This window comes from Dendronephthya gigantea, unplaced genomic scaffold, assembly GCF_004324835.1.
Source record: "Dendronephthya gigantea isolate DGI-Jeju-01 unplaced genomic scaffold, DenGig_1.0 000030F, whole genome shotgun sequence".
In the NCBI taxonomy this organism is placed as follows: domain Eukaryota; kingdom Metazoa; phylum Cnidaria; class Anthozoa; order Malacalcyonacea; family Nephtheidae; genus Dendronephthya; species Dendronephthya gigantea.
In genome coordinates, this window is record NW_021163040.1 from 1 (window position 1) to 22,660 (window position 22,660).

General features: G+C 43.4%; 74 non-coding genes across 74 annotated transcripts; all 74 read left to right on the top strand.

Annotated features, from left to right (window-relative positions):
* The first annotated feature begins 1,178 nt into the window (after positions 1 to 1,178).
* Trnaw-cca lies at positions 1,179 to 1,251 on the top strand. Its single transcript has one exon. It is a non-coding gene; the product is annotated as a tRNA-Trp (tRNA).
* Positions 1,252 to 1,614: 363 nt separating this feature from the next.
* On the top strand, positions 1,615 to 1,686 carry Trnae-cuc. Its single transcript has one exon. It is a non-coding gene; the product is annotated as a tRNA-Glu (tRNA).
* Positions 1,687 to 1,921: 235 nt separating this feature from the next.
* Trnae-cuc lies at positions 1,922 to 1,993 on the top strand. The gene has a single exon. It is a non-coding gene; the product is annotated as a tRNA-Glu (tRNA).
* Positions 1,994 to 2,849: 856 nt separating this feature from the next.
* Positions 2,850 to 2,921, top strand: Trnae-cuc. Its single transcript has one exon. It is a non-coding gene; the product is annotated as a tRNA-Glu (tRNA).
* Positions 2,922 to 3,001: 80 nt separating this feature from the next.
* Positions 3,002 to 3,074, top strand: Trnaw-cca. The gene has a single exon. It is a non-coding gene; the product is annotated as a tRNA-Trp (tRNA).
* Positions 3,075 to 3,308: 234 nt separating this feature from the next.
* On the top strand, positions 3,309 to 3,381 carry Trnag-ccc. The gene has a single exon. It is a non-coding gene; the product is annotated as a tRNA-Gly (tRNA).
* A 234-nt stretch (positions 3,382 to 3,615) lies between these two features.
* Trnaw-cca lies at positions 3,616 to 3,688 on the top strand. The gene has a single exon. It is a non-coding gene; the product is annotated as a tRNA-Trp (tRNA).
* An 82-nt stretch (positions 3,689 to 3,770) lies between these two features.
* Trnae-cuc lies at positions 3,771 to 3,842 on the top strand. Its single transcript has one exon. It is a non-coding gene; the product is annotated as a tRNA-Glu (tRNA).
* Positions 3,843 to 4,228: 386 nt separating this feature from the next.
* On the top strand, positions 4,229 to 4,301 carry Trnac-gca. Its single transcript has one exon. It is a non-coding gene; the product is annotated as a tRNA-Cys (tRNA).
* Positions 4,302 to 4,839: 538 nt separating this feature from the next.
* Trnaw-cca lies at positions 4,840 to 4,912 on the top strand. The gene has a single exon. It is a non-coding gene; the product is annotated as a tRNA-Trp (tRNA).
* An 82-nt stretch (positions 4,913 to 4,994) lies between these two features.
* Positions 4,995 to 5,066, top strand: Trnae-cuc. The gene has a single exon. It is a non-coding gene; the product is annotated as a tRNA-Glu (tRNA).
* A 79-nt stretch (positions 5,067 to 5,145) lies between these two features.
* On the top strand, positions 5,146 to 5,218 carry Trnaw-cca. Its single transcript has one exon. It is a non-coding gene; the product is annotated as a tRNA-Trp (tRNA).
* Positions 5,219 to 5,300: 82 nt separating this feature from the next.
* Positions 5,301 to 5,372, top strand: Trnae-cuc. Its single transcript has one exon. It is a non-coding gene; the product is annotated as a tRNA-Glu (tRNA).
* Positions 5,373 to 5,449: 77 nt separating this feature from the next.
* Trnaw-cca lies at positions 5,450 to 5,522 on the top strand. The gene has a single exon. It is a non-coding gene; the product is annotated as a tRNA-Trp (tRNA).
* Positions 5,523 to 5,605: 83 nt separating this feature from the next.
* Positions 5,606 to 5,677, top strand: Trnae-cuc. The gene has a single exon. It is a non-coding gene; the product is annotated as a tRNA-Glu (tRNA).
* An 80-nt stretch (positions 5,678 to 5,757) lies between these two features.
* On the top strand, positions 5,758 to 5,830 carry Trnaw-cca. The gene has a single exon. It is a non-coding gene; the product is annotated as a tRNA-Trp (tRNA).
* Positions 5,831 to 5,912: 82 nt separating this feature from the next.
* Trnae-cuc lies at positions 5,913 to 5,984 on the top strand. Its single transcript has one exon. It is a non-coding gene; the product is annotated as a tRNA-Glu (tRNA).
* A 77-nt stretch (positions 5,985 to 6,061) lies between these two features.
* On the top strand, positions 6,062 to 6,134 carry Trnaw-cca. The gene has a single exon. It is a non-coding gene; the product is annotated as a tRNA-Trp (tRNA).
* Positions 6,135 to 6,370: 236 nt separating this feature from the next.
* Trnaw-cca lies at positions 6,371 to 6,443 on the top strand. Its single transcript has one exon. It is a non-coding gene; the product is annotated as a tRNA-Trp (tRNA).
* Positions 6,444 to 6,525: 82 nt separating this feature from the next.
* Positions 6,526 to 6,597, top strand: Trnae-cuc. The gene has a single exon. It is a non-coding gene; the product is annotated as a tRNA-Glu (tRNA).
* Positions 6,598 to 7,140: 543 nt separating this feature from the next.
* On the top strand, positions 7,141 to 7,212 carry Trnae-cuc. The gene has a single exon. It is a non-coding gene; the product is annotated as a tRNA-Glu (tRNA).
* Positions 7,213 to 7,291: 79 nt separating this feature from the next.
* Trnaw-cca lies at positions 7,292 to 7,364 on the top strand. Its single transcript has one exon. It is a non-coding gene; the product is annotated as a tRNA-Trp (tRNA).
* Positions 7,365 to 7,446: 82 nt separating this feature from the next.
* On the top strand, positions 7,447 to 7,518 carry Trnae-cuc. The gene has a single exon. It is a non-coding gene; the product is annotated as a tRNA-Glu (tRNA).
* Positions 7,519 to 7,598: 80 nt separating this feature from the next.
* On the top strand, positions 7,599 to 7,671 carry Trnaw-cca. Its single transcript has one exon. It is a non-coding gene; the product is annotated as a tRNA-Trp (tRNA).
* Positions 7,672 to 8,061: 390 nt separating this feature from the next.
* On the top strand, positions 8,062 to 8,132 carry Trnae-cuc. Its single transcript has one exon. It is a non-coding gene; the product is annotated as a tRNA-Glu (tRNA).
* Positions 8,133 to 8,212: 80 nt separating this feature from the next.
* Trnaw-cca lies at positions 8,213 to 8,285 on the top strand. The gene has a single exon. It is a non-coding gene; the product is annotated as a tRNA-Trp (tRNA).
* A 543-nt stretch (positions 8,286 to 8,828) lies between these two features.
* Positions 8,829 to 8,901, top strand: Trnaw-cca. The gene has a single exon. It is a non-coding gene; the product is annotated as a tRNA-Trp (tRNA).
* A 236-nt stretch (positions 8,902 to 9,137) lies between these two features.
* Trnaw-cca lies at positions 9,138 to 9,210 on the top strand. Its single transcript has one exon. It is a non-coding gene; the product is annotated as a tRNA-Trp (tRNA).
* Positions 9,211 to 9,291: 81 nt separating this feature from the next.
* Positions 9,292 to 9,363, top strand: Trnae-cuc. Its single transcript has one exon. It is a non-coding gene; the product is annotated as a tRNA-Glu (tRNA).
* Positions 9,364 to 9,904: 541 nt separating this feature from the next.
* Positions 9,905 to 9,976, top strand: Trnae-cuc. Its single transcript has one exon. It is a non-coding gene; the product is annotated as a tRNA-Glu (tRNA).
* A 77-nt stretch (positions 9,977 to 10,053) lies between these two features.
* On the top strand, positions 10,054 to 10,126 carry Trnaw-cca. Its single transcript has one exon. It is a non-coding gene; the product is annotated as a tRNA-Trp (tRNA).
* Positions 10,127 to 10,362: 236 nt separating this feature from the next.
* Trnaw-cca lies at positions 10,363 to 10,435 on the top strand. Its single transcript has one exon. It is a non-coding gene; the product is annotated as a tRNA-Trp (tRNA).
* A 234-nt stretch (positions 10,436 to 10,669) lies between these two features.
* Trnaw-cca lies at positions 10,670 to 10,742 on the top strand. The gene has a single exon. It is a non-coding gene; the product is annotated as a tRNA-Trp (tRNA).
* An 82-nt stretch (positions 10,743 to 10,824) lies between these two features.
* Trnae-cuc lies at positions 10,825 to 10,896 on the top strand. Its single transcript has one exon. It is a non-coding gene; the product is annotated as a tRNA-Glu (tRNA).
* Positions 10,897 to 11,131: 235 nt separating this feature from the next.
* Trnae-cuc lies at positions 11,132 to 11,203 on the top strand. The gene has a single exon. It is a non-coding gene; the product is annotated as a tRNA-Glu (tRNA).
* A 377-nt stretch (positions 11,204 to 11,580) lies between these two features.
* Trnaw-cca lies at positions 11,581 to 11,653 on the top strand. The gene has a single exon. It is a non-coding gene; the product is annotated as a tRNA-Trp (tRNA).
* A 228-nt stretch (positions 11,654 to 11,881) lies between these two features.
* On the top strand, positions 11,882 to 11,954 carry Trnaw-cca. Its single transcript has one exon. It is a non-coding gene; the product is annotated as a tRNA-Trp (tRNA).
* A 227-nt stretch (positions 11,955 to 12,181) lies between these two features.
* Positions 12,182 to 12,254, top strand: Trnaw-cca. Its single transcript has one exon. It is a non-coding gene; the product is annotated as a tRNA-Trp (tRNA).
* Positions 12,255 to 12,482: 228 nt separating this feature from the next.
* Positions 12,483 to 12,555, top strand: Trnaw-cca. The gene has a single exon. It is a non-coding gene; the product is annotated as a tRNA-Trp (tRNA).
* An 82-nt stretch (positions 12,556 to 12,637) lies between these two features.
* On the top strand, positions 12,638 to 12,709 carry Trnae-cuc. The gene has a single exon. It is a non-coding gene; the product is annotated as a tRNA-Glu (tRNA).
* A 235-nt stretch (positions 12,710 to 12,944) lies between these two features.
* Trnae-cuc lies at positions 12,945 to 13,016 on the top strand. Its single transcript has one exon. It is a non-coding gene; the product is annotated as a tRNA-Glu (tRNA).
* Positions 13,017 to 13,856: 840 nt separating this feature from the next.
* Positions 13,857 to 13,928, top strand: Trnae-cuc. Its single transcript has one exon. It is a non-coding gene; the product is annotated as a tRNA-Glu (tRNA).
* A 379-nt stretch (positions 13,929 to 14,307) lies between these two features.
* Trnaw-cca lies at positions 14,308 to 14,380 on the top strand. Its single transcript has one exon. It is a non-coding gene; the product is annotated as a tRNA-Trp (tRNA).
* Positions 14,381 to 14,460: 80 nt separating this feature from the next.
* On the top strand, positions 14,461 to 14,531 carry Trnae-cuc. The gene has a single exon. It is a non-coding gene; the product is annotated as a tRNA-Glu (tRNA).
* Positions 14,532 to 14,609: 78 nt separating this feature from the next.
* Trnaw-cca lies at positions 14,610 to 14,683 on the top strand. The gene has a single exon. It is a non-coding gene; the product is annotated as a tRNA-Trp (tRNA).
* Positions 14,684 to 15,222: 539 nt separating this feature from the next.
* Trnaw-cca lies at positions 15,223 to 15,295 on the top strand. The gene has a single exon. It is a non-coding gene; the product is annotated as a tRNA-Trp (tRNA).
* A 232-nt stretch (positions 15,296 to 15,527) lies between these two features.
* Positions 15,528 to 15,600, top strand: Trnaw-cca. Its single transcript has one exon. It is a non-coding gene; the product is annotated as a tRNA-Trp (tRNA).
* Positions 15,601 to 15,681: 81 nt separating this feature from the next.
* On the top strand, positions 15,682 to 15,753 carry Trnae-cuc. The gene has a single exon. It is a non-coding gene; the product is annotated as a tRNA-Glu (tRNA).
* Positions 15,754 to 15,828: 75 nt separating this feature from the next.
* Positions 15,829 to 15,901, top strand: Trnaw-cca. Its single transcript has one exon. It is a non-coding gene; the product is annotated as a tRNA-Trp (tRNA).
* Positions 15,902 to 16,133: 232 nt separating this feature from the next.
* On the top strand, positions 16,134 to 16,206 carry Trnaw-cca. Its single transcript has one exon. It is a non-coding gene; the product is annotated as a tRNA-Trp (tRNA).
* A 233-nt stretch (positions 16,207 to 16,439) lies between these two features.
* Trnaw-cca lies at positions 16,440 to 16,512 on the top strand. Its single transcript has one exon. It is a non-coding gene; the product is annotated as a tRNA-Trp (tRNA).
* An 81-nt stretch (positions 16,513 to 16,593) lies between these two features.
* Positions 16,594 to 16,665, top strand: Trnae-cuc. Its single transcript has one exon. It is a non-coding gene; the product is annotated as a tRNA-Glu (tRNA).
* Positions 16,666 to 16,894: 229 nt separating this feature from the next.
* Positions 16,895 to 16,966, top strand: Trnae-cuc. The gene has a single exon. It is a non-coding gene; the product is annotated as a tRNA-Glu (tRNA).
* Positions 16,967 to 17,197: 231 nt separating this feature from the next.
* Trnae-cuc lies at positions 17,198 to 17,269 on the top strand. The gene has a single exon. It is a non-coding gene; the product is annotated as a tRNA-Glu (tRNA).
* Positions 17,270 to 17,348: 79 nt separating this feature from the next.
* Trnaw-cca lies at positions 17,349 to 17,421 on the top strand. The gene has a single exon. It is a non-coding gene; the product is annotated as a tRNA-Trp (tRNA).
* Positions 17,422 to 17,653: 232 nt separating this feature from the next.
* Positions 17,654 to 17,726, top strand: Trnaw-cca. The gene has a single exon. It is a non-coding gene; the product is annotated as a tRNA-Trp (tRNA).
* An 82-nt stretch (positions 17,727 to 17,808) lies between these two features.
* On the top strand, positions 17,809 to 17,880 carry Trnae-cuc. Its single transcript has one exon. It is a non-coding gene; the product is annotated as a tRNA-Glu (tRNA).
* Positions 17,881 to 17,959: 79 nt separating this feature from the next.
* Trnaw-cca lies at positions 17,960 to 18,032 on the top strand. Its single transcript has one exon. It is a non-coding gene; the product is annotated as a tRNA-Trp (tRNA).
* A 236-nt stretch (positions 18,033 to 18,268) lies between these two features.
* Trnaw-cca lies at positions 18,269 to 18,341 on the top strand. The gene has a single exon. It is a non-coding gene; the product is annotated as a tRNA-Trp (tRNA).
* An 82-nt stretch (positions 18,342 to 18,423) lies between these two features.
* Trnae-cuc lies at positions 18,424 to 18,495 on the top strand. The gene has a single exon. It is a non-coding gene; the product is annotated as a tRNA-Glu (tRNA).
* Positions 18,496 to 18,570: 75 nt separating this feature from the next.
* Trnaw-cca lies at positions 18,571 to 18,643 on the top strand. Its single transcript has one exon. It is a non-coding gene; the product is annotated as a tRNA-Trp (tRNA).
* Positions 18,644 to 18,872: 229 nt separating this feature from the next.
* Positions 18,873 to 18,945, top strand: Trnaw-cca. The gene has a single exon. It is a non-coding gene; the product is annotated as a tRNA-Trp (tRNA).
* A 228-nt stretch (positions 18,946 to 19,173) lies between these two features.
* Positions 19,174 to 19,246, top strand: Trnaw-cca. Its single transcript has one exon. It is a non-coding gene; the product is annotated as a tRNA-Trp (tRNA).
* Positions 19,247 to 19,327: 81 nt separating this feature from the next.
* Trnae-cuc lies at positions 19,328 to 19,399 on the top strand. Its single transcript has one exon. It is a non-coding gene; the product is annotated as a tRNA-Glu (tRNA).
* A 79-nt stretch (positions 19,400 to 19,478) lies between these two features.
* Positions 19,479 to 19,551, top strand: Trnaw-cca. Its single transcript has one exon. It is a non-coding gene; the product is annotated as a tRNA-Trp (tRNA).
* An 81-nt stretch (positions 19,552 to 19,632) lies between these two features.
* Positions 19,633 to 19,704, top strand: Trnae-cuc. Its single transcript has one exon. It is a non-coding gene; the product is annotated as a tRNA-Glu (tRNA).
* Positions 19,705 to 19,783: 79 nt separating this feature from the next.
* Trnaw-cca lies at positions 19,784 to 19,856 on the top strand. Its single transcript has one exon. It is a non-coding gene; the product is annotated as a tRNA-Trp (tRNA).
* A 237-nt stretch (positions 19,857 to 20,093) lies between these two features.
* On the top strand, positions 20,094 to 20,166 carry Trnaw-cca. The gene has a single exon. It is a non-coding gene; the product is annotated as a tRNA-Trp (tRNA).
* Positions 20,167 to 20,247: 81 nt separating this feature from the next.
* Positions 20,248 to 20,319, top strand: Trnae-cuc. Its single transcript has one exon. It is a non-coding gene; the product is annotated as a tRNA-Glu (tRNA).
* A 77-nt stretch (positions 20,320 to 20,396) lies between these two features.
* Positions 20,397 to 20,469, top strand: Trnaw-cca. Its single transcript has one exon. It is a non-coding gene; the product is annotated as a tRNA-Trp (tRNA).
* A 692-nt stretch (positions 20,470 to 21,161) lies between these two features.
* On the top strand, positions 21,162 to 21,233 carry Trnae-cuc. Its single transcript has one exon. It is a non-coding gene; the product is annotated as a tRNA-Glu (tRNA).
* A 537-nt stretch (positions 21,234 to 21,770) lies between these two features.
* Trnae-cuc lies at positions 21,771 to 21,842 on the top strand. Its single transcript has one exon. It is a non-coding gene; the product is annotated as a tRNA-Glu (tRNA).
* A 77-nt stretch (positions 21,843 to 21,919) lies between these two features.
* Positions 21,920 to 21,992, top strand: Trnaw-cca. Its single transcript has one exon. It is a non-coding gene; the product is annotated as a tRNA-Trp (tRNA).
* Positions 21,993 to 22,221: 229 nt separating this feature from the next.
* On the top strand, positions 22,222 to 22,294 carry Trnaw-cca. The gene has a single exon. It is a non-coding gene; the product is annotated as a tRNA-Trp (tRNA).
* The last annotated feature ends 366 nt before the right edge of the window (positions 22,295 to 22,660 follow it).

Consider the following 22,660-nt stretch of genomic DNA (forward strand, 5'->3'; position numbering starts at 1 on the left):
AGAAGGTAAAATATACAACACATACATACAGAATCAATCAACCAACCTACAGTACTTGTTCAAATCTAATTACCATGCATAACAATTTTTTTAGAGCAATGGTTGGAGGAGACTCGGGGCCAGCAACAGCTGTAGATGCCAGTCCAATTGTGGAACAACTTGTTTCACAGCTGGAAAAACACTTTGTCTCGCCCATCAAGATTGACGGAAGATCGGTTTCAAGGTGGAGATGTATACTGACCAGCTACCATAACATCAGAGAGCTGGTCACAATGCATGATCTCATCATGACAAAAACAAATATACAGTTCCAAAAACAAAGGATTTCGGACACAGTAGGCATGTTGGGCAGAACAGTGTGGACACGTTTTGCCCTGCCGTGGAGGGCAAACAATATGCAAATAAGGATGCGTGGATGAAGGCAAGGAAGGAGGTAAACCCTCCAAAGCCAAAAAAATAATTTTCTATTTGCTATATATATACAGGGTGTATATTAAAAAAAACGCAACCTCGGAATTTCCCAAGAAATTCACTTTGTACTGTACTTGTGAAATAAAAACTTATTAAGTGTCATTAAATAAATGCATAAATTTTGCCTTATGCACTCGCGTGTGCAGTAATATTGACAGTTAGTTATCCTATTTTAAATTCCCAGGCAACTAAAATCTTGTGTCCTTAAAACAATGTCGATTTGTTGGGAAATTCCGAGGTTGCGTTTTTTTTATATACACCCTGTATTATCTGTATATATATATATATATATATTTATAATGTAAAAAAATACTTGCCTCACTATTGGTGATAATGGCAAGAACAGCAACACGTTTTTGTAGTTCGTTCTTGTTATATTTCTCATATACACCTCTGTTTATCCTTTGTTTATACTCTCAAAACACGCGCCATTTTGTATTTCACGATTACATCGCTAAAGCGGTTTTCATGTCAGCGACAACTTTATTTAATTAAGTACTTCATGTTAGGCAAATTACTTGTGGTAATTCGCGGGGGAAGGGCAGCGGGAAGATTGCGCCCCATTTTTAATTGCTATGATCTGCCGCTCTAACCGCTATCACCCGGGTTCGATTCCCGGCGTGGGAATTGTCTATTACTTCATCCTTAAATATCGAAAAATTTCACTATATTTATCTTGCAATTTAATTCTCAGTGCAGCTAGCTAAGGCCTCGTGGCGCAATTGGTAGCGCGTCTGACTCCAGATCAGAAGGTTAAGTGTTCAAATCACTTCGGGGTCAAATTCGTTTTGTCATTTCTCAGTTGGTAAAAATTAGAGTCAACCAACTGTAAAAGATTCCTCTAATAATAGTGGCTATGATCTGGCGCTCTCACCGCCATGACCCTGGTTCGATTCCCGGCGTGGGAATTGTCTATTTCTTCCTCCTGAAATATCCATATATTTCACTATATTTATGTTTCAATTTAATTCTCAGTGCAGCTAGCTAATACCTCGTGGCGCAAATGCTAGCGCGTCTGACTCCAGATCAGAAAGTTAGGTGTTCAAATCACTTCGGGGTCAAATTCGTTTCGTCATTTCTCAATTCGTAAAAATTAGAGTCAACCAACTGTAAAAGATTCCTCTAATGCTCGTGTCACCAAGTTCCCACGTGGTCTAGTGGCTATGATCTGGCGCTCTCACCGCCATGACCCTGGTTCGATTCCCGGCGTGGGAATTGTCTATTTCTTCTTCCTGAAATAACCATATATTTCACTATATTTATGTTTCAATTTAATTCTCAGTGCCGCTAGCTAAGGCCTCGTGGCGCAATTGGTAGCGCGTCTGGCTCCAGATCAGAATGTTAGGTGTTCAAATCACTTCGGGGTCAAATTCGTTTTGTCATTTCTCAGTTCGTAAAAATTAGAGTCAACCATCTGTAAAAGATTCCTCTAATGCTGGTGTCACCAAGTTCCCACGTGGTCTAGTGGCAATGATATGGCGCTCTCACCGCCATGACCCGGGTTCGATTCCCGGCGTGGGAATTGTCCATTTCATCTTCCTTAAATATCGAAATATTTCACTATATTTATCTAGCAATTTAATTCTCAGTGCAGCTAGCTAAGGCCTCGTGACGCAATTGGTAGCGCGTCTGACTCCAGATCATGCAGAAGGTTAGGTGTTCAAATCACTTCGGGGTCAAATTCGTTTTGTCATTTCTCAGTTCGTAAAAATTAGAGTCAACCATCTGTAAAAGATTCCTCTAATGCTGGTGTCACCAAGTTCCCACGTGGTCTAGTGGCTATGTTCTGGCGCTCTCACCGCCATGACCCTGGTTCGATTCCCGGCGTGGGAATTGTCTATTTCTTCTTCCTTAAATATCCATATATTTCACTATAATATTTATCTTGCAATTTAATGCTCCGTGCAGCTAGCTAAGACCTCGTCGCGCAATTGGTAGCGCATCTGACTCCAGATCAGAAGGTTAGGTGTTCAAATAACTTCGGGGTCAAATTCGTTTTGTCATTTCTCAGTTCGTAAAAATTAGAGTCAACCATCTGTAAAAGATTCCTCTAATGCTGGTGTCACCAAGTTCCCACGTGGTCTAGTGGCTATGATCTGGCGCTCTCACCGTTATGACCCGGGTTCGATTCCCGGCGTGGGAATTGTTCATTTCTTCTTCCTTAAATATCGAAATATTTCACTCTATTTATTTAGCAATTTAATTCTCAGTGCCACTAGCTAAGGCCTCGTGGCGCAATTGGTAGCGCGTCTGACCCCAGATCAGAAGCTTAGGTGTTCAAATCACTTCGGGGTCAAATTCGTTTTGTCATTTCTCAGTTGGTAAAAATTAGAGTCAACCAACTGTAAAAGATTCCTCTAATGCTGGTGTCACCAAGTTCCCACGTGGTCTAGTGGCTATGAACTGGCGCTCTCACCGCCATGACCCGGGTTCGATTCCCGGCGTGGGAATTGTTCATTTCTTCTTCCTTAAATATCGAAATATTTCACTATATTTATCTAGCAATTTAATTCTCAGTGTCGCTAGCTAAGGCCTCGTGGCGCAATTGGTAGCGCGTCTGACTCCAGATCAGAAGGTTAGGTGTTCAAATCACTTCGGGGTCAAATTCGTTTTGTCATTTCTCAGTTGGTAAAAATTAGAGTAATCCAATTGTAAAAGATTCCTCTAATGCTGGTGTCACCAAGTTCCCACGTGGTCTAGTGGCTATGATATGGCGCTCTCACCGCCATGACCCTGGTTCGATTCCCAGCGTGGGAATAGTCTATTTCTTCTTACTTAAATATCCATATATTTCACTATATTTATCTTGCAATTTAATTCTCCGTGCAGCTAGCTAAGACCTCGTCGCGCAATTGGTAGCGCGTCTGACTCCCCATCAGAAGGTTAGGTGTTCAAATTACTTCGGGGTCAAATTCATTTTGTCATTTCTCAGTTGGTAAAAATTAGAGTCATCCAACTGTAAAAGATTCCTCTAATGCTGGTGTCACCAAGTTCCCACGTGGTCTAATATCTATGATCTGGCGCTCTCACCGCGATGACCCTGGTTCGATTCCTGGCGTGGGAATTGTCTATTTCTTCTTCGTTAAATAGCCATATAATTCACTATATTTATCTTGCAATTTAATCCTCCGTGCAGCTAGCTAAGGCCTCGTCGCGCAATTGGTAGCGCGTCTGACTCCAAATCAGAAGGTTAGGTGTTCAAATCACTTCGGGGTCAAATTCGTTTTGTCATTTCTCAGTTCGTAAAAATTAGAGTCAACCATCTGTAAAAGATTCCTCTAATGCTGGTGTCACCAAGTTCCCACGTGGTCTAGTGGCTATGATATGGCGCTCTCACCGCCATGACCCTGGTTCGATTCCCGGCGTGGGAATAGTCTATTTCTTCTTCCTTAAATATCCATATATTTCACTATATTTATGTTGCAATTTAATTCTCCGTGCAGCTAGCTAAGACCTCGTCGCGCAATTGGTAGCGCGTCTGATTCCAGATCAGAAGGTTAGGTGTTCAAATCACTTCGGGGTCAAATTCGTTTTGTCATTTCTCAGTTGGTAAAAATTAGAGTAATCCAACTGTAAAAGATTCCTCTAATGCTGGTGTCACCAAGTGCCCACGTGGTCTAGTGGCTATGATCTGGCGCTCTCACCGCCATGACCCTGGTTCGATTCCCGGCGTGGGAATTGTCTATTTCTTCTTCCTTAAATATCCATATATTTCACTATATTTATAAGCAATTTAATCCTCCGTGCAGCTAGCTAAGGCCTCGTCGCGCAATTGGTAGCGCGTCTGACTGCAGATCAGAAGGTTAGGTGTTCAAATCACTTCGGGGTCAAATTCGTATTGTCGTTTCTCAGTTCGTAAAAATTAGAGTCACCCAACTGTAAAAGATTCCTCTAATGCTGGTGTCACGAAGTTCCCACGCGGTCTAGTGGCTATGATCTGGCGCTCTCACCGCTATGACCCGGGTTCGATTCCCGGCGTGGGAATTGTTCATTTCTTCTTCCTTAAATATCGAAATATTTCACTATATTTATCTAGCAATTTAATTCTCAGTGCCGCTAGCTAAGGCCTCGTGGCGCAATTGGTAGCGCGTCAGACTCCAGATCAGAAGATTAGGTGTTCAAATTACTTCGGGGTCAAATTCGTTTTGTCATTTCTCAGTTCGTAAAAATTAGAGTCAACCATCTGTAAAAGATTCCTCTAATGCTGGTGTCACCAAGTTCCCACGTGGTCTAGTGGCTATGATCTGGCGCTCTCACCGCTATGACCCGGGTTCGATTCCGGCGTGGGAATTGTTCATTTCTTCTTCCTTAAATATCGAATATTTCACATATTTATTTAGCAATTTAATTCTCAGTGCCACTAGCTAAGGCCTCGTGGCGCAATTGGTAGCGCGTCTGACTCCAGATCAGAAGGTTAGGTGTTCAAATCACTTCGGGGTCAAATTCGTTTTGTCATTTCTCAGTTGGTAAAAATTAGAGTCAACCAACTGTAAAAGATTCCTCTAATGCTGGTGTCACCAAGTTCCCACGTGGTCTAGTGGCTATGATCTGGCGCTCTCACCGCCATGACCCGGGTTCGATTCCCGGCGTGGGAATTGTTCATTTCTTCTTCCTTAAATATCGAATATTTCACTATATTTATCTAGCAATTTAATTCTCAGTGCCGCTAGCTAAGGCCTCGTGGCGCAATTGGTAGCGCGTCTGACTCCAGATCAGAAGGTTAGGTGTTCAAATCACTTCGGGGTCAAATTCGTTTTGTCATTTCTCAGTTCGTAAAAATTAGAGTCAACCATCTGTAAAAGATTCCTCTAATGCTGGTGTCACCAAGTTCCCACGTGGTCTAGTGGCTATGATCTGGCGCTCTCACCGCCATGACCCGGGTTCGATTCCCGGCGTGGGAATTGTTCATTTCTTCTTCCTTAAATATCGAAATTTCACATATTTATTTAGCAATTTAATTCTCAGTGCCACTAGCTAAGGCCTCGTGGCGCAATTGGTAGCGCGTCTGACTCCAGATCAGAAGGTTAGGTGTTCAAATCACTTCGGGGTCAAATTCGTTTTGTCATTTCTCAGTTTCGTAAAAATTAGAGTCAACCATCTGTAAAAGATTCCTCTAATGCTGGTGTCACCAAGTTCCCACGTGGTCTAGTGGCTATGATCTGGCGCTCTCACCGCCATGACCCGGGTTCGATTCCCGGCGTGGGAATTGTTCATTTCTTCTTCCTTAAATATCGAAATATTTCACTATATTTATCTAGCAATTTAATTCTCAGTGCCGCTAGCTAAGGCCTCGTGGCGCAATTGGTAGCGCGTCAGACTCCAGATCAGAAGGTTAGGTGTTCAAATCACTTCGGGGTCAAATTCGTTTTGTCATTTCGCAGTTCGTAAAAATTAGAGTCAACCATCTGTAAAAGATTCCTCTAATGCTGGTGTCACCAAGTTCCCACGTGGTCTAGTGGCTATGATCTGGCGCTCTCACCGCCATGACCCGGGTTCGATTCCTGGCGTGGGAATTGTTCATTTCTTCTTCCTTAAATATCGAATATTTCACATATTTATTAGCAATTTAATTCTCAGTGCCACTAGCTAAGGCCTCGTGGCGCAATTGGTAGCGCGTCTGACTCCAGATCAGAAGGTTAGGTGTTCAAATCACTTCGGGGTCAAATTCGTTTTGTCATTTCCCAGGTGGTAAAAATTAGAGTCAACCAACTGTAAAAGATTCCTCTAATGCTGGTGTCACCAAGTTCCCACGTGGTCTAGTGGCTATGATCTGGCGCTCTCAACGTCATGACCCGGGTTCGATTCCTGGTGTGGAAATTGTCTATTTCTTCTTCCTAAAATATCCATATATTTCACTATATTTATCTTGCAATTTAATGCTCCGTGGAACTAGCTATAAGGCCTCGTGGTGCAATTGGTAGCGCGTCTGACTCCAGATCAGAAGGTTAGGTGTTCAAATCACTTCGGGGTCAAATTCGTTTTGTCATTTCTCAGATCGTAAAAATTAGAGTCAACCATCTGTAAAAGATTCCTCTAATGCTGGTGTCACCAAGTTCCCACGTGGTCTAGTGGCTATGATCTGGCGCTCTCACCGCCATGACCCGGGTTCGATTCCCGGCGTGGGAATTGTTCATTTCTTCTTCCTTAAATATCGAATTATTTCACTATATTTATCTAGCAATTTAATTCTCAGTGCCGCCAGCTAAGGCCTTTTGGCGCAATTGGTAGCGCGTCTGACTCCAGATCAGAACGTTAGGTGTTCAAATTACTTGGGGGTCAAATTCGTTTTGTCATTTCTCAGTTGGTAAAAATTAGAGTCAACCATCCGTAAAAGATTCCTCTAATGCTGGTGTCACCAAGTTCCCACGTGAACTAGTGGCTATGATCTGGCGCTCTCACCGCCATGACCCGGGTTCGATTCCCGGCGTGGGAAATTGTTCATTTCTTCTTCCTTAAATATCGAATTATTTCACTATATTTATCTAGCAATTTAATTCTCAGTGCCGCTAGCTAAGGCCTCTTGGCGCAATTGGTAGCGCGTCTGACTCCAGATCAGAAGTTTAGGTGTTCAAATTACTTGGGGGTCAAATTCGTTTTGTCATTTCTCAGTTGGTAAAAATTAGAGTCAACCAACTGTAAAAGATTCCTCTAATGCTGGTGTCACCAAGTTCCCACGTGGTCTAGTGGCTATGATCTGGCGCTCTCACCGCCATGACCCGGGTTCGATTCCCGGCGTGGGAATTGTTCATTTCTTCTTCCTTAAATATCGAATATTTCACTATATTTATCTAGCAATTTAATTCTCAGTGCCGCTAGCTAAGGCCTCGTGGCGCAATTGGTAGCGCGTCTGACTCCAGATCAGAAGGTTAGGTGTTCAAATCACTTCGGGGTCAAATTCGTTTTGTCATTTCTCAGTTCGTAAAAATTAGAGTCAACCATCTGTAAAAGATTCCTCTAATGCTGGTGTCACCAAGTTCCCACGTGGTCTAGTGGCTATGATCTGGCGCTCTCACCGCCATGACCCGGGTTCGATTCCCGGCGTGGGAATTGTTCATTTCTTCTTCCTTAAATATCGAAATATTTCACTATATTTATCTAGCAATTTAATTCTCAGTGCCGCTAGCTAAGGCCTCGTGGCGCAATTGGTAGCGCGTCAGACTCCAGATCAGAAGGTTAGGTGTTCAAATCACTTCGGGGTCAAATTCGTTTTGTCATTTCTCAGTTGGTAAAAATTAGAGTCAACCAATGTAAAAGATTCCTCTAATGCTGGTGTCACCAAGTTCCCACGTGGTCTAGTGGCTATGATCTGGCGCTCTCACCGCCATGACCCGGGTTCGATTCCTGGTGTGGAAATTGTCTATTTCTTCTTCCTTAAATATCCATATATTTCACTATATTTATCTTGCAATTTAATGCTCCGTGCAACTAGCTATAAGGCCTCGTGGCGCAATTGGTAGCACGTCTGACTCCAGATCAGAAGGTTAGGTGTTCAAATCACTTCGGGGTCTAATTCGTTTTGTCATTTCTCAGTTCGTAAAAATTAGAGTCAACCATCTGTAAAAGATTCCTCTAATGCTGGTGTCACCAAGTTCCCACGTGGTCTAGTGCTATGATCTGGCGCTCTCACCGCCATGACCCGGGTTCGATTCCCGGCGTGGGAATTGTCTATTTCTTCTTCCTTAAATATCGAAATATTTCACTATATTTATCTAGCAATTTTATTCTCAGTGCCGCTAGCTAAGGCCTCGTGGCGCAATTGGTAGCGCGTCTGACTCCAGATCAGAAGGTTAGGTGTTCAAATCACTTCGGGGTCAAATTCGTTTTGTCATTTCTCAGTTGGTAAAAATTAGAGTCAACCAACTGTAAAAGATTCCTCTAATGCTGGTGTCACCAAGTTCCCACGTGGTCTAGTGGCTATGATCTTGCGCTCTCACCGCCATGACCCGGGTTCGATTCCTGGTGTGGAAATTGTCTATTTCTTCTTCCTTAAATATCCATATATTTCACTATATTTATCTTGCAATTTAATGCTCCGTGCAACTAGCTATAAGGCCTCGTGGCGCAATTGGTAGCACGTCTGACTCCAGATCAGAAGGTTAGGTGTTCAAATCACTTCGGGGTCTAATTCGTTTTGTCATTTCTCAGTTCGTAAAAATTAGAGTCAACCATCTGTAAAAGATTCCTCTAATGCTGGTGTCACCAAGTTCCAACGTGGTCTAGTTGCTATGATCTGGCGCTCTCACCGCCATGACCCGGGTTCGATTCCCGGCGTGGGAATTGTCTATTTCTTCTTCCTTAAATATCGAAATATTTCACTATATTTATCTAGCAATTTTATTCTCAGTGCTGCTAGCTAAGGCCTCGTGGCGCAATTGGTAGCGCGTCTGACTCCAGATCAGAAGGTTAGGTGTTCAAATCACTTCGGGGTCAAATTCGTTTTGTCATTTCTCAGTTGGTAAAAATTAGAGTCAACCAACTGTAAAAGATTCCTCTAATGCTGGTGTCACCAAGTTCCCACGTGGTCTAATGGCTATGATCTGGCGCTCTCACCGCCATGACCCGGGTTCGATTCCTGGTGTGGAAATTGTCTATTTCTTCTTCCTTAAATATCCATATATTTCACTATATTTATCTTGCAATTTAATGCTCCGTGCAACTAGCTATAAGGCCTCGTGGCGCAATTGGTAGCACGTCTGACTCCAGATCAGAAGGTTAGGTGTTCAAATCACTTCGGGGTCAATTCGTTTTGTCATTTCTCAGTTCGTAAAAATTAGAGTCAACCATCTGTAAAAGATTCCTCTAATGCTGGTGTCACCAAGTTCCCACGTGGTCTAGTGGCTATGATCTGGCGCTCTCACCGCCATGACCCGGGTTCGATTCCCGGCGTGGGAATTGTTCATTTCTTCTTCCTTAAATATCGAAATATTTCACTCTATTTATCCTGCAATTTAATTTTCAGTGCCACTAGCTAAGGCCTCGTGGCGCAATTGGTAGCGCGTCTTACTCCAGATCAGAAGGTTAGGTGTTCAAATCACTTCGGGGTCAAATTCGTTTTGTCATTTCTCAGTTGGTAAAAATTAGAGTCAACCAACTGTAAAAGATTCCTCTAATGCTGGTGTCACCAAGTTCCCACGTGGTCTAGTGGCTATGATCTGGCGCTCTCACCGCCATGACCCGGGTTCGATTCCTGGTGGGAATTGTCATTTCTTCTTCCTTAAATATCCATATATTTCACTATATTTATCTTGCAATTTAATGCTCCGTGCAACTAGCTATAAGGCCTCGTGGCGCAATTGGTAGCACGTCTGACTCCAGATCAGAAGGTTAGGTGTTCAAATCACTTCCGGGTCAAATTCGTTTTGTCATTTCTCAGTTCGTAAAAATTAGAGTCAACCATCTGTAAAAGATTCCTCTAATGCTGGTGTCACCAAGTTCCCACGTGGTCTAGTGGCTATGATCTGGCGCTCTCACCGCCATGACCCGGGTTCGATTCCCGGCGTGGGAATTGTTCATTTCTTCTTCCTTAAATATCGAAATATTTCACTCTATTTATCTGCAATTTAATTCAGTGCCACTAGCTAAGGCCTCGTGGCGCAATTGGTAGCGCGTCTGACTCCAGATCAGAAGGTTAGGTGTTCAAATCACTTCGGGGTCAAATTCGTTTTGTCATTTCTCAGTTGGTAAAAATTAGAGTCAACCAACTGTAAAAGATTCCTCTAATGCTGGTGTCACCAAGTTCCCACGTGGTCTAGTGGCTATGATCTGGCGCTCTCACCGCCATGACCCGGGTTCGATTCCTGGTGTGGAAATTGTCTATTTCTTCTTCCTTAAATATCGAAATATTTCACTATATTTATCTTGCAATTTAATGCTTCGTGCAATTAGCTATAAGGCCTCGTGGCGCAATTGGAAGCGCGTCTGACTCCAGATCAGAAGGTTAGGTGTTCAAATCACTTCGGGGTCAAATTCGTTTTGTCATTTCTCAGGTGGTAAAAATTAGAGTCAACCAACTGTAAAAGATTCCTCTAATGCTGGTGTCACCAAGTTCCCACGTGGTCTAGTGGCTATGATCTGGCGCTCTCACGCATGACCCGGGTTCGATTCCTGGTGTGGAAATTGTCTATTTCTTCTTCCTAAAATATCCATATATTTCACTATATTTATCTTGCAATTTAATGCTCCGTGGAACTAGCTATAAGGCCTCGTGGTGCAATTGGTAGCGCGTCTGACTCCAGATCAGAAGGTTAGGTGTTCAAATCACTTCGGGGTCAAATTCGTTTTGTCATTTCTCAGTTCGTAAAAATTAGAGTCAACCATCTGTAAAAGATTCCTCTAATGCTGGTGTCACCAAGTTCCCACGTGGTCTAGTGGCTATGATCTGGCGCTCTCACCGCCATGACCCGGGTTCGATTCCCGGCGTGGGAATTGTTCATTTCTTCTTCCTTAAATATCGAATTATTTCACTATATTTATCTAGCAATTTAATTCTCAGTGCCGCTAGCTAAGGCCTTTTGGCGCAATTGGTAGCGCGTCTGACTCCAGATCAGAAGGTTAGGTGTTCAAATTACTTGGGGGTCAAATTCGTTTTGTCATTTCTCAGTTGGTAAAAATTAGAGTCAACCATCTGTAAAAGATTCCTCTAATGCTGGTGTCACCAAGTTCCCACGTGGTCTAGTGGCTATGATCTGGCGCTCTCACCGCCATGACCCGGGTTCGATTCCCGGCGTGGGAATTGTTCATTTCTTCTTCCTTAAATATCGAATTATTTCACTATATTTATCTAGCAATTTAATTCCAGTGCCGCTAGCTAAGGCCTCTCGCAATTGGTAGCGCGTCTGACTCCAGATCAGAAGTTAGGTGTTCAAATTACTTGGGGTCAAATTCGTTTTGTCATTTCTCAGTTGGTAAAAATTAGAGTCAACCAACTGTAAAAGATTCCTCTAATGCTGGTGTCACCAAGTTCCCACGTGGTCTAGTGGCTATGATCTGGCGCTCTCACCGCCATGACCCGGGTTCGATTCCTGGTGTGGAAATTGTCATTTCTTCTTCCTTAAATATCCATAATTTCACTATATTTATCTGCAATTTAATGCTCCGTGCACTAGCTAAGGCCTCGTGGCGCAATTGGTAGCGCGTCTGACTCCAGATCAGAAGGTTAGGTGTTCAAATCACTTCGGGGTCAAATTCGTTTTGTCATTTCTCAGTTGGTAAAAAAAGTCAACCAACTGTAAAAGATTCCTCTAATGCTGGTGTCACCAAGTTCCCACGTGGTCTAGTGGCTATGATCTGGCGCTCTCACCGCCATGACCCGGGTTCGATTCCTGGCGTGGAAATTGTCATTTCTTCTTCCTTAAATATCGAATATTTCACTCTATTTATCTTGCAATTTAATTTCAGTGCACTAGCTAAAGGCCTCGTGGCGCAATTGGTAGCGCGTCTGACTCCAGATCAGAAGGTTAGGTGTTCAAATCACTTCGGGGTCAAATTCGTTTTGTCATTTCTCAGTTGGTAAAAATTAGAGTCAACCAAACTGTAAAAGATTCCTCTAATGCTGTGTCACAGTTCCCACGTGGTCTAGTGGCTATGATCTGGCGCTCTCACCGCCATGACCCGGGTTCGATTCCTGGTGGAATTGTCTATTTCTTCTTCCTTAAATATCGAATATTTCACTATATTTATCTTGCAATTTAATGCTCGTGCCTAGCTATAAGGCCTCGTGGCGCAATTGGTAGCGCGTCTGACTCCAGATCAGAAGGTTAGGTGTTCAAATCACTTCGGGGTCAAATTCGTTTTGTCATTTCTCAGTTGGTAAAAATTAGAGTCAACCAACTGTAAAAGATTCCTCTAATGCTGGTGTCACCAAGTTCCCACGTGGTCTAGTGGCTATGATCTGGCGCTCTCACCGCCATGACCCGGGTTCGATTCCCGGTGGAAATTGTCTATTTCTTCTTCCTAAATATCCATATTTCACTATATTTATCTTGCAATTTAATGCTCCGTGGACTAGCTAAGGCCTCGTGGCGCAATTGGTAGCGCGTCTGACTCCAGATCAGAAGGTTAGGTGTTCAAATCACTTCGGGGTCAAATTCGTTTTGTCATTTCTCAGTTGTAAAAATTAGAGTCAACCAACTGTAAAAGATTCCTCTAATGCTGGTGTCACCAAGTTTCCCACGTGGTCTAGTGGCTATGATCTGGCGCTCTCACCGCCATGACCCGGGTTCGATTCCTGGCGTGGGAAATTGTTCATTTCTTCTTCCTTAAATATCGAATATTTCACTATATTTATCTTGCAATTTAATGCTCCGTGCCGCTAGCTAAGGCCTCGTGGCGCAATTGGTAGCGCGTCTGACTCCAGATCAGAAGGTTAGGTGTTCAAATCACTTGGGGTCAAATTCGTTTTGTCATTTCTCAGTTCGGTAAAAATTAGAGTCAACCATCTGTAAAAGATTCCTCTAATGCTGGTGTCACCAAGTTCCCACGTGGTCTAGTGGCTATGATCTGGCGCTCTCACCGCCATGACCCGGGTTCGATTCCCGGCGTGGGAATTGTTCATTTCTTCTTCCTTAAATATCGAATTATTTCACTATATTTATCTAGCAATTTAATTTCAGTGCCGCTAGCTAAGGCCTCGTTCGCAATTGGTAGCGCGTCTGACTCCAGATCAGAAGGTTAGGTGTTCAAATTTCTTGGGTCAAATTCGTTTTGTCATTTCTCAGTTGGTAAAAATTAGAGTCAACCAACTGTAAAAGATTCCTCTAATGCTGGTGTCACCAAGTTCCCACGTGGTCTAGTGGCTATGATCTGGCGCTCTCACCGCCATGACCCGGGTTCGATTCCTGGTGTGGAAATTGTCTATTTCTTCTTCCTTAAATATCGAATATTTCACTATATTTATCTTGCAATTTAATGCTCCGTGCAACTAGCTATAAGGCCTCGTGGCAATTGGTAGCGCGTCTGACTCCAGATCAGAAGGTTAGGTGTTCAAATCACTTCGGGGTCAAATTCGTTTTGTCATTTCTCAGTTGTAAAAATTAGAGTCAACCAACTGTAAAAGATTCCTCTAATGCTGGTGTCACCAAGTTCCCACGTGGTCTAGTGGCTATGATCTGGCGCTCTCACCGCCATGACCCGGGTTCGATTCCTGGCGTGGAATTGTTCATTTCTTCTTCCTTAAATATCGAATATTTCACTATATTTATCTTGCAATTTAATTCTCAGTGCCGCTAGCTAAGGCCTCGTGGCGCAATTGGTAGCGCGTCTGACTCCAGATCAGAAGGTTAGGTGTTCAAATTACTTGGGGTCAAATTCGTTTTGTCATTTCTCAGTTGGTAAAAATTAGAGTCAACCATCTGTAAAAGATTCCTCTAATGCTGGTGTCACCAAGTTCCCACGTGGTCTAGTGGCTATGATCTGGCGCTCTCACCGCCATGACCCGGGTTCGATTCCCGGCGTGGAATTGTTCATTTCTTCTTCCTTAAATATCGAATATTTCACTATATTTATCTAGCAATTTAATTCCAGTGCCGCTAGCTAAGGCCTCTCGCAATTGGTAGCGCGTCTGACTCCAGATCAGAAGTTAGGTGTTCAAATTACTTGGGGTCAAATTCGTTTTGTCATTTCTCAGTTGGTAAAAATTAGAGTCAACCAACTGTAAAAGATTCCTCTAATGCTGGTGTCACCAAGTTCCCACGTGGTCTAGTGGCTATGATCTGGCGCTCTCACCGCCATGACCCGGGTTCGATTCCTGGTGGGAATTGTCTATTTCTTCTTCCTTAAATATCCATATATTTCACTATATTTATCTTGCAATTTAATGCTCCGTGCAACTAGCTATAAGGCCTCGTGGCGCAATTGGTAGCACGTCTGACTCCAGATCAGAAGGTTAGGTGTTCAAATCACTTCGGGGTCAATTCGTTTTGTCATTTCTCAGTTCGTAAAAATTAGAGTCAACCATCTGTAAAAGATTCCTCTAATGCTGGTGTACCAAGTTCCCACGTGGTCTAGTGCTATGATCTGGCGCTCTCACCGCCATGACCCGGGTTCGATTCCCGGCGTGGGAATTGTCATTTCTTCTTCCTTAAATATCGAATATTTCACTATATTTATCTAGCAATTTAATTCTCAGTGCCGCTAGCTAAGGCCTCGTGGCGCAATTGGTAGCGCGTCTGACTCCAGATCAGAAGGTTTAGGTGTTCAAATCACTTCGGGGTCAAATTCGTTTGTCATTTCTCAGTTGGTAAAAAATTAGAGTCAACCAACTGTAAAAGATTCCTCTAATGCTGGTGTCACCAAGTTCCCACGTGGTCTAGTGGCTATGATCTGGCGCTCTCACCGCCATGACCCGGGTTCGATTCCTGGTGGGAAATTGTCTATTTCTTCTTCCTTAAATATCCATATATTTTCACTATATTATCTTGCAATTTAATGCTCCGTGCAACTAGATATAAGGCCCGTGGCGCAATTGGTAGCACGTCTGACTTCCAGATCAGAAGGTTAGGTGTTCAAATCACTTCGGGGTCAAATTCGTTTTGTCATTTCTCAGTTCGTAAAAATTAGAGTCAACCAACTGTAAAAGATTCCTCTAATGCTGGTGTCACCAAGTTCCCACGTGGTCTAGTGGCTATGATCTGGCGCTCTCACCGCCATGACCCGGGTTCGATTCCCTGGTGGGAATTGTCTATTTCTTCTTCCTTAAATATCGAATATTTCACTATATTTATCTGCAATTTAATTCTCAGTGCCGCTAGCTAAGGCCTCGTGGCGCAATTGGTAGCGCGTCTGACTCCAGATCAGAAGGTTAGGTGTTCAAATCACTTCGGGGTCAAATTCGTTTTGTCATTTCTCAGTTGGTAAAAATTAGAGTCAACCAACTGTAAAAGATTCCTCTAATGCTGGTGTCACCAAGTTCCCACGTGGTCTAGTGGCTATGATCTGGCGCTCTCACCGCCATGACCCGGGTTCGATTCCGTGGAATTGTCTATTTCTTCTTCCTTAAATATCGAATATATTTCACTATATTTATCTTGCAATTTAATGCTCCGTGCAACTAGCTATAAGGCCTCGTGGCGCAATTGGTAGCGCGTCTGACTCCAGATCAGAAGGTTAGGTGTTCAAATCACTTCGGGGTCAAATTCGTTTTGTCATTTCTCAGTTGGTAAAAATTAGAGTCAACCACTGTAAAAGATTCCTCTAATGCTGGTGTCACCAAGTTCCCACGTGGTCTAGTGGCTATGATCTGGCGCTCTCACCGCCATGACCCGGGTTCGATTCCCGGCGTGGAATTGTCTTTCTTCTTCCTTAAATATCGAAATAATTTCACTCTATTTATCTGCAATTTAATGCTCGTGCACTAGCTAAGGCCTCGTGGCGCAATTGGTAGCGCGTCTGACTCCAGATCAGAAGGTTAGGTGTTCAAATCACTTCGGGGTCAAATTCGTTTTGTCATTTCTCAGTTGGTAAAAATTAGAGTCAACCAACTGTAAAAGATTCCTCTAATGCTGGTGTCACCAAGTTCCCACGTGGTCTAGTGGCTATGATCTGGCGCTCTCACCGCCATGACCCGGGTTCGATTCCTGGTGGGAAATTGTCTATTTCTTCTTCCTTAAATATCATATATTTCACTATATTTATCTTGCAATTTAATGCTCGTGCAATAGCTATAAGGCCTCGTGGCGCAATTGGTAGCGCGTCTGACTCCAGATCAGAAGGTTAGGTGTTCAAATCACTTCGGGGTCAAATTCGTTTTGTCATTTCTCAGTTGGTAAAATTAGAGTCAACCAACTGTAAAAGATTCCTCTAATGCTGGTGTCACCAAGTTCCCACGTGGTCTAGTGGCTATGATCTGGCGCTCTCACCGCCATGACCCGGGTTCGATTCCTGGTGTGGAAATTGTCTATTTCTTCTTCCTTAAATATCCATATATTTCACTATATTTATCTTGCAATTTAATGCTCCGTGGCTAGCTATAAGGCCTCGTGGCGCAATTGGTAGCGCGTCTGACTCCAGATCAGAAGGTTAGGTGTTCAAATCACTTCGGGGTCAAATTCGTTTTGTCATTTCTCAGTTGGTAAAAATTAGAGTCAACCATCTGTAAAAGATTCCTCTAATGCTGGTGTCACCAAGTTCCACGTGGTCTAGTGGCTATGATCTGGCGCTCTCACCGCCATGACCCGGGTTCGATTCCCGGCGTGGGAATTGTTCATTTCTTCTTCCTTAAATATCGAATTATTTCACTATATTTATCTAGCAATTTAATTCTCAGTGCCGCTAGCTAAGGCCTTGGCGCAATTGGTAGCGCGTCTGACTCCAGATCAGAAGGTTAGGTGTTCAATACTTGGGGTCAAATTCGTTTTGTCATTTCTCAGTTGGTAAAAATTAGAGTCAACCACTGTAAAAGATTCCTCTAATGCTGGTGTCACCAAGTTCCCACGTGGTCTAGTGGCTATGATCTGGCGCTCTCACCGCCATGACCCGGGTTCGATTCCCGGCGTGGGAATTGTTCATTTCTTCTTCCTTAAATATCGAATTATTTCACTATATTTATCTAGCAATTTAATTCTCAGTGCCGCTAGCTAAGGCCTTGGCGCAATTGGTAGCGCGTCTGACTCAGATCAGAAGGTTTAGGTGTTCAAACACTTGGGGTCAAATTCGTTTTGTCATTTCTCAGTTGGTAAAAATTAGAGTCAACCATCTGTAAAAGATTCCTCTAATGCTGGTGTCACCAAGTTCCCACGTGGTCTAGTGGCTATGATCTGGCGCTCTCACCGCCATGACCCGGGTTCGATTCCCGGCGTGGGAATTGTTCATTTCTTCTTCCTTAAATATCGAATATTTCACTATATTTATCTAGCAATTTAATTCTCAGTGCCGCTAGCTAAGGCCTCGTGGCGCAATTGGTAGCGCGTCTGACTCCAGATCAGAAGGTTAGGTGTTCAAATCACTTCGGGGTCAAATTCGTTTTGTCATTTCTCAGTTGGTAAAAATTAGAGTCAACCAACTGTAAAAGATTCCTCTAATGCTGGTGTCACCAAGTTCCCACGTGGTCTAGTGGCTATGATCTGGCGCTCTCACCGCCATGACCCGGGTTCGATTCCTGGTGTGGAAATTGTCTATTTCTTCTTCCTTAAAATATATATTTCACTATATTTATCTTGCAATTTAATGCTCCGTGAACTAGCTATAAGGCCTCGTGGCGCAATTGGTAGCGCGTCTGACTCCAGATCAGAAGGTTAGGTGTTCAAATCACTTCGGGGTCAAATTCGTTTTGTCATTTCTCAGTTCGTAAAAATTAGAGTCAACCATCTGTAAAAGATTCCTCTAATGCTGGTGTCACCAAGTTCCCACGTGGTCTAGTGGCTATGATCTGGCGCTCTCACCGCCATGACCCGGGTTCGATTCCCGGCGTGGGAATTGTCTATTTCTTCTTCCTTAAATATCGAATATTTCACTATATTTATCTAGCAATTTAATTCTCAGTGCCGCTAGCTAAGGCCTCGTGGCGCAATTGGTAGCGCGTCTGACTCCAGATCAGAAGGTTAGGTGTTCAAATCACTTCGGGGTCAAATTCGTTTTGTCATTTCTCAGTTGGTAAAAATTAGAGTCAACCAACTGTAAAAGATTCCTCTAATGCTGGTGTCACCAAGTTCCCACGTGGTCTAGTGGCTATGATCTGGCGCTCTCACCGCCATGACCCGGGTTCGATTCCTGGTGTGGAAATTGTCTATTTCTTCTTCCTTAAATATCCATATATTTCACTATATTTATCTTGCAATTTAATTCTCCGTGCAACTAGCTATAAGGCCTCGTGGCGCAATTGGTAGCGCGTCTGACTCCAGATCAGAAGGTTAGGTGTTCAAATCACTTCGGGGTCAAATTCGTTTTGTCATTTCTCAGTTCGTAAAAATTAGAGTCAACCAACTGTAAAAGATTCCTCTAATGCTGGTGTCACCAAGTTCCCACGTGGTCTAGTGGCTATGATCTGGCGCTCTCACCGCCATGACCCGGGTTCGATTCCCGGCGTGGGAATTGTTATTTCTTCTTCCTTAAATATCGAAATATTTCACTATATTTATCTGCAATTTAATTCAGTGCACTAGCTAAGGCCTCGTGGCGCAATTGGTAGCGCGTCTGACTCCAGATCAGAAGGTTAGGTGTTCAAATCACTTCGGGGTCAAATTCGTTTTGTCATTTCTCAGTTGGTAAAAATTAGAGTCAACCAACTGTAAAAGATTCCTCTAATGCTGGTGTCACCAAGTTCCCACGTGGTCTAGTGGCTATGATCTGGCGCTCTCACCGCCATGACCCGGGTTCGATTCCTGGTGGAATTGTCTATTTCTTCTTCCTTAAATATCCAATATTTCACTATATTTATCTTGCAATTTAATGCTCAGTGCCTAGCTATAGGCCTCGTGGCGCAATTGGTAGCGCGTCTGACTCCAGATCAGAAGGTTAGGTGTTCAAATCACTTCGGGGTCAAATTCGTTTTGTCATTTCTCAGTTCGTAAAAATTAGAGTCAACCATGTAAAAGATTCCTCTAATGCTGGTGTCACCAAGTTCCCACGTGGTCTAGTGGCTATGATCTGGCGCTCTCACCGCCATGACCCGGGTTCGATTCCCGGTGGGAATTGTTCATTTCTTCTTCCTTAAATATCCAATTATTTCACTCTATTTATCTTGCAATTTAATTTCAGTGCACTAGCTAAGGCCTCGTGGCGCAATTGGTAGCGCGTCTGACTCCAGATCAGAAGGTTAGGTGTTCAAATCACTTCGGGGTCAAATTCGTTTTGTCATTTCTCAGTTGTAAAAATTAGAGTCAACCAACTGTAAAAGATTCCTCTAATGCTGGTGTCACCAAGTTCCCACGTGGTCTAGTGGCTATGATCTGGCGCTCTCACCGCCATGACCCGGGTTCGATTCCTGGCGTGGGAATTGTCTATTTCTTCTTCCTTAAATATCCAATATTTCACTATATTTATCTTGCAATTTAATGCTCCGTGCCTAGCTATAAGGCCTCGTGGCGCAATTGGTAGCGCGTCTGACTCCAGATCAGAAGGTTAGGTGTTCAAATCACTTCGGGGTCAATTCGTTTTGTCATTTCTCAGTTCGTAAAAATTAGAGTCAACCATCTGTAAAAGATTCCTCTAATGCTGGTGTCACCAAGTTCCCACGTGGTCTAGTGGCTATGATCTGGCGCTCTCACCGCCATGACCCGGGTTCGATTCCCGGCGTGGGAATTGTCTATTTCTTCTTCCTTAAATATCGAATATTTCACTATATTTATCTAGCAATTTAATTCTCAGTGCCGCTAGCTAAGGCCTCGTGGCGCAATTGGTAGCGCGTCTGACTCCAGATCAGAAGGTTAGGTGTTCAAATCACTTCGGGGTCAAATTCGTTTTGTCATTTCTCAGTTGGTAAAAATTAGAGTCAACCAACTGTAAAAGATTCCTCTAATGCTGGTGTCACCAAGTTCCCACGTGGTCTAGTGGCTATGATCTGGCGCTCTCACCGCCATGACCCGGGTTCGATTCCTGGTGTGGGAAATTGTCTATTTCTTCTTCCTTAAATATCGATATATTTCACTATATTTATCTTGCAATTTAATGCTCCGTGCAACTAGCTATAAGGCCTCGTGGCGCAATTGGTAGCGCGTCTGACTCCAGATCAGAAGGTTAGGTGTTCAAATCACTTCGGGGTCAAATTCGTTTTGTCATTTCTCAGTTGTAAAAATTAGAGTCAACCAACTGTAAAAGATTCCTCTAATGCTGGTGTCACCAAGTTCCCACGTGGTCTAGTGGCTATGATCTGGCGCTCTCACCGCCATGACCCGGGTTCGATTCCTGGCGTGGGAATTGTCTTTCTTCTTCCTTAAATATCGAATATTTCACTATATTTATCTTGCAATTTAATTCCGTGCAACTAGCTATAAGGCCTCGTGGCGCAATTGGTAGCGCGTCTGACTCCAGATCAGAAGGTTAGGTGTTCAAATCACTTCGGGGTCAAATTCGTTTTGTCATTTCTCAGTTGGTAAAAATTAGAGTCAACCAACTGTAAAAGATTCCTCTAATGCTGGTGTCACCAAGTTCCCACGTGGTCTAGTGGCTATGATCTGGCGCTCTCACCGCCATGACCCGGGTTCGATTCCTGGTGGAAATTGTCTATTTCTTCTTCCTTAAATATCGATATTTCACTATATTTATCTTGCAATTTAATGCTCGTGCAATAGCTATAAGGCCTCGTGGCGCAATTGGTAGCACGTCTGACTCCAGATCAGAAGGTTAGGTGTTCAAATCACTTCGGGTCAAATTCGTTTTGTCATTTCTCAGTTGGTAAAAATTAGAGTCAACCAACTGTAAAAGATTCCTCTAATGCTGGTGTCACCAAGTTCCCACGTGGTCTAGTGGCTATGATCTGGCGCTCTCACCGCCATGACCCGGGTTCGATTCCTGGTGTGGGAAATTGTCTATTTCTTCTTCCTTAAATATCCAATATTTCACTATATTTATCTTGCAATTTAATGCTCCGTGCAACTAGCTATAAGGCTCGTGGCGCAATTGGTAGCACGTCTGACTCCAGATCAGAAGGTTAGGTGTTCAAATCACTTCGGGGTCAAATTCGTTTTGTCATTTCTCAGTTGGTAAAAATTAGAGTCAACCATCTGTAAAAGATTCCTCTAATGCTGGTGTCACCAAGTTCCCACGTGGTCTAGTGGCTATGATCTGGCGCTCTCACCGCCATGACCCGGGTTCGATTCCCGGCGTGGGAATTGTTCATTTCTTCTTCCTTAAATATCGAAATTTCACTCTATTTATCTGCAATTTAATTTCAGTGCCACTAGCTAAGGCCTCGTGGCGCAATTGGTAGCGCGTCTTACTCCAGATCAGAAGGTTAGGTGTTCAAATCACTTCGGGGTCAAATTCGTTTTGTCATTTCTCAGTTGGTAAAAATTAGAGTCAACCAACTGTAAAAGATTCCTCTAATGCTGGTGTCACCAAGTTCCCACGTGGTCTAGTGGCTATGATCTGGCGCTCTCACCGCCATGACCCGGGTTCGATTCCTGGTGTGGAAATTGTCTATTTCTTCTTCCTTAAATATCCATATATTTCACTATATTTATCTTGCAATTTAATGCTCCGTGCAATAGCTATAAGGCCTCGTGGCGCAATTGGTAGCACGTCTGACTCCAGATCAGAAGGTTAGGTGTTCAAATCACTTCGGGGAAATTCGTTTTGTCATTTCTCAGTTGGTAAAAATTAGAGTCAACCATCTGTAAAAGATTCCTCTAATGCTGGTGTCACCAAGTTCCCACGTGGTCTAGTGGCTATGATCTGGCGCTCTCACCGCCATGACCCGGGTTCGATTCCCGGCGTGGGAATTGTTCATTTCTTCTTCCTTAAATATCGAAATATTTCACTCTATTTATCTGCAATTTAATTCAGTGCCACTAGCTAAGGCCTCGTGGCGCAATTGGTAGCGCGTCTGACTCCAGATCAGAAGGTTAGGTGTTCAAATCACTTCGGGGTCAAATTCGTTTGTCATTTCTCAGTTGGTAAAAATTAGAGTCAACCAACTGTAAAAGATTCCTCTAATGCTGGTGTCACCAAGTTCCCACGTGGTCTAGTGGCTATGATCTGGCGCTCTCACCGCCATGACCCGGGTTCGATTCCTGGTGGAATTGTCTATTTCTTCTTCCTTAAATATCGAATATTTCACTATATTTATCTTGCAATTTAATGCTCAGTGCAATAGCATAAGGCCTCGTGGCGCAATTGGTAGCGCGTCTGACTCCAGATCAGAAGGTTAGGTGTTCAAATCACTTCGGGGTCAAATTTCGTTTTGTCATTTCTCAGTTGGTAAAAATTAGAGTCAACCATCTTTAAAAGATTCCTCTAATGCTGGTGTCCCCAAGTTCCCACGTGGTCTAGTGGCTATGATCTGGCGCTCTCACCGCCATGACCCGGGTTCGATTCCAGGTGTGGGGAAATTGTCTATTTCTTCTTCCTTAAATATCCATATATTTCACTATATTTATCTAGCAATTTAATGCTCCGTGCCTAGCTAAGGCCTCGTGGCGCAATTGGTAGCGCGTCTGACTCCAGATCAGAAGGTTTAGGTGTTCAAATCACTTCGGGTCAAATTCGTTTTGTCATTTCTCAGTTGTAAAAATTAGAGTCAACCATGTAAAAGATTCCT